Genomic DNA, 4,655 nt, shown 5'->3' on the forward strand with positions numbered 1-4,655 from the left:
AATGGAATTCAGCATGCACAGTGTCCGAGATCTACTAACCTTTATGAGGATATGCCTTTTTAAAGTCACCATGCGACTTGATCCAACCATATAATCAGCTAGAGGATAGGGGTCAGTGAGTTCACTGAGTGCCACAACTTTGATCTCTCTTGACGGTGACAAACTTAGTTCAAAGGCTCTGTAGTGTGCACTGTACCACCCACACAGCACTTTCACAACTCCTCATTTCTAACAAACATATGAATGATTTCAGCAAACTCTGGCATTCCACTAACTGATCCATGTGCCACTATCATACCTTTGCTGTAGGCTATGCCACCACTTGATGCATTATTGGCAAGATGCACTTCAGACGTGTTGGGGTGTTTTGACCTAACAGCTTGAACCACTTCCTCTTTAAGTACATCAACTGCTACTGTGGATACATTTGATACATCAAGGCTAAATTGACCATAGGATGGTGAGTTTAGTTGGAAAGCAATCATAAATTGATGTTTTGAAGCCAAAGTGAGAGGTATATTCTTAAAGCAACTTGTATGCTTTACAATCGTCTTGAAGAAACTATGTTTGGCTTCAAATCGCATTGTCCAGAATGTGACTAGAGGGCCAACATACCTTATCATCTGAGGGTAGTGCTCGAGATAGTGGTGCTTGGGTAGAAGTCTGACACCGGGAAATAGCTCTTCGTACCTCTGTCTATGCTCAACTATTTTGCTTTCGAGGTACGATATTGATTCATCTGTATGCACGGGAGCAACAACTAGCTCAACAATATCTTTTAATTCCATTAATATGTGCCATGCCGGCTCATTTTCTGGTACTAGGTGTCCAATTAAAAATGGGAGAAACCTCAGTAGACTCCAATTTTCATGGGCATTACCTCCAATAGTTTTACGACCCGAAAGACTCTGTGGTACAACATGTGGTTTATTTCTTTTGTCTGACCATTTATAGGGAAAAGCCAATATAGCTTTATTCAAGCCCTCTAGTGTAAATAACTTATTTGATGTCATCAATGACAAGCAGTAGGCCAGCTCGACCAGGACAATACCCTCAAATAAATCATGAGCAATGTCCGGGGGAAAACCAGTGACAACATGAAAATGAGACAGATTTTTGGTTAGAACACACTCTCTTTTAACTCCAAAGCAATGCGCATTATTCTCAAGAGCAGTTTTTAAATGAGCTGCATAAACCTTTAGTTCTCAAGCTAAAAGCACCAGATGCAACACAGTCAGATCTAGTATCACAACTTTTTGCAGTGCAAAACCAACAGAAGAAGTCACCTGAAAAACTTTCAGTGAAGCCTGCAATACTGTGCGCCCCTAAGTTATCTGCAATGACACTGCACTGTACCTCTAAGAGACTTGCCTAACAAAGGGACATACACACCATGGTCCTCCAGAGTTTTAAGATCTTGCAGAAAAGGTTCTAATACTTTGTGAAAACCATATGTTTTTACATCAACACTTTTGCAAAGTAATGCAAGAAAAATTGATGATAAAGATGAGTGAGAGCCAGGTGGAAGGTTACCTAATACCCAGTAAACACCAAAAAGCTTGTGTTTCTTTCGAGAGGTGCCTAAGGGATTGCAAGTTTCAAAATCATCCACATACAGACGCAGTGATATACGTAATTCCTCAGCATTCAAAAAGCTGTTCTCTTTAAAATGCAAACCATTTTCGGGGGACCTGAATTCAAACGATGGGTCAATTTCTATGTCCCGCTGCCCACAATGACTTTCAAGAGTCTTTTCAAGAAATTACTTTGCAATTCAATATTTGCTGCAAGGATTTTAACAATGGGACATACTGAAAAGTGTGTTTGTTTTTACGATCAAGTATGTAGGTGATTGGTTCCACAACATTGAATTTCTTTTTGTAAAATTGTTTACGTTGATACGAAGTGCTAAGTGGGCCACCTTTTTCAATTGCTTTATGAACTGGGTTAGATGAACAAACTGCTGTGGCGATTTCAGTCACTACAGAGTCATCCACTTGGACGTTATGACGCTCAAGGATCTCACTTACTAAACCTCTGGAAAGTGGGACTGATGCTGAGCTTAGTAAGTAGTAGAGTTCTTGCAGAAATGCATCAATTGCTGTACCTTGCACATGCAGTAAATACTCCAACTTCAACAACGCTGCTGCAAGCTGCTGCTCAACAATTCTTGGGAGTGCGTTGTCCTGGCTTTTATGATCTAAGGATGTCACAGAAATGTCCTCTTCCTCGTCCTGACAATGATCAAAAGAATCATGTAATGAGGATGATGATGATGATGCTAATGTAGTACAATACCAGGTGCAAAATCAGTTAAGGTGTGAGGTGTGTGTCGACGACTCTTATGGGACTTAAATGTTCCATAAATACTAGTTTGAAAACTACAGCCAACAAACATGCAAGGGACATTTTCACTTTTTCTCAGATGTGTGTTGATATGAACAAAGTACTCCCTTTCATTAGATACATTATTGCACTTACATATGTGACAACTGAAAGTAGATAACTCTTTTTGGGTCTGACTAACTTGTGTGGAGTGCACTTTACTCTGGTGTACAATTAAAGCATTCCATGTCTTAAATGTGCATGGGCATTTCAAATATGTACATGGATAGCGAATGGTGCGTCCAAAATGTGGATGATCAAGTTTATAATGTGTAAGTAGTGCAGACCTACTTGCTACAGCAACTGGACACCCCTTACACTTCCACATTCACTGTAGAGAGAAAGATAAGGCAAGGCAAGTTACTATATATTATATTTAAATGTGCAAACTCATCTGTCAGTTTATTAGGTTAATCTACAGTAGCAAAATCAAATGCAGTCGAATACACAAGTCCTGCAATAAATCCTTCCTTCATGGAGGTGATCTTACTTTTTGTTAAAACTCTGTGAGAGGTTTTTTCACAAAAGCTCTTTTTGGAGGATGGAATCTGTGGTGCTGTTGAATGGTGTTGTGATATAGTGAGAATTACTTTTTATATCAAAAAGTAAAAAAAAAAGTAAAATGTTGTTTTCCAAAGCGACTTAAAATAAGTATTATTGTAATGTAAGACTACATATAAGAAACACCCTTATAGCCATTTCAACAAACAAAACATGATCCCTTTTGTGAAGGAGGCTTTATCGCAGAATGTTTGGCTTTTGCATCTCACTTTCTGAATAACTGTTGCCTAATAAATCAGAACATGTGTATATCCCTGCAATGTTTGCAGTATGTAAATACTAATACCAGTTTTCAATTAGTCAAGTAAATCACACAAAACATTTGAATAATCACCATTTACTACAGAGCCTTTTGAACAATGTTCAAAGAAAGGCTGAGGTCGATCTTCTCCACACTAATTACCTATCACAGAAAACACATATTTGCAATTATTTCATTATTCACACACAAATAAGTACAACTTTGTACGGAGCCATACAGATCAGCGTTGCGAGCTAATTTCCATTGGTTTCATCAATGGAGACGTGCACTGGCTTCCAATGTCTTTTTTCAGGCCACGGCCTTCAACTGTGGGACCGCAGCAACGCGCACGGCTCGTGCATGACGAGGAACAACTAATAACAAGTGTCGCTTTCCGGGACACACTCCCACACACAACATTGTGTCTCAGTTTTGATCCACTGTATTTACGGTATGTACATGAACACAGAGCGGATCAAAGCAGAGTCCTTTTGCAAAAAAAATGGTTTACATCATTTTTTTTTACACCAAAACATTTTATACACAATTTGTTTGGGAAAACACTGCGGTCCCACAGACAATATTGTAATATATCTTTAACAATCAACACCTTAAATGGGTAAAGATGGTCGCTTAACGTAAGGTAGGCCTACAACCTGCCTCAGCGCCCTAAAAAGTCGGCACAAGAGTAGCCTAGACATGCAGAGCTCGGTTTAATGTGCATAACTTTGGACAAGGTTCAAGCAGCTGCCGGACTTACGCTCTACAAATACTCACACTAAAAACACGCTGTCAATCAGTATAAACTCACCTTATGATGTTCATGGCTTTATCCTAGCTAACACCAGTGAATGACAATGTTTACAAATTGACAGCTGTATTTACGTTGCTCGTTGTAATGGCAAATGTGAACGATCTGCTTTTTGCAAACAATGCGTCTTGTGATAACCTGTAACGATGACGAACAATTGATGACATTTAATAACTTTTAATAACTTTGACCTTGTAGAGATGTTCTCGGGAGAGAACCAGCTTACTCCTCCGATAGGGGAAGAAAAGATGGTAGAACCCCTCCCCCACCCCCCCTTTAAAAAAAAAAAAAGCTTCACATTGTTAAAATAAAGACATTTTGCGATGTTTTTCCTGCTTTACATCTTGTCCCTTAAAGTGCCCTATTGTTCAGGTTCAATTACGAAACTATTAAAGTACGGTTTTGAGTCCGACCATTTTGATTTGTGAATAAAATATTTGTAAATAATAATTAGAAGCTGAGTAATCAGCTGCAGAGCAAGCTGCTGACTATGTGCTCAGTGGGCGGAGTTACAGAAACATAACTTGTTTCTTATTTCTTAACATGATTGAGACTTATAGAACTACACCCCTCAAGATTAAAAGAGTTCTACATGATTGATTGATGTTTCGATGAGAAACATGTATACATTCTGTCTCATATTAACTGCATATTTGC

The 4,655-nt window shown here is 38.8% G+C and overlaps 1 long non-coding RNA gene across 1 annotated transcript; it reads right to left on the bottom strand.

The window, feature by feature from the left end:
• Window positions 1–1,666: 1,666 nt before the first annotated feature.
• LOC117536692 lies at window positions 1,667–4,246 on the bottom strand. The gene is made up of 3 exons (XR_004567608.1): window positions 4,190–4,246; window positions 3,281–3,349; window positions 1,667–2,716 (listed from the first exon to the last, which is right to left on the bottom strand). It is a non-coding gene; the product is annotated as an uncharacterized LOC117536692 (long non-coding RNA).
• Between the last annotated feature and the right edge of the window lie 409 nt (window positions 4,247–4,655).

The sequence above is a fragment of the Gymnodraco acuticeps genome, unplaced genomic scaffold (assembly GCF_902827175.1).
Source record: "Gymnodraco acuticeps unplaced genomic scaffold, fGymAcu1.1, whole genome shotgun sequence".
Taxonomy (NCBI): domain Eukaryota; kingdom Metazoa; phylum Chordata; class Actinopteri; order Perciformes; family Bathydraconidae; genus Gymnodraco; species Gymnodraco acuticeps.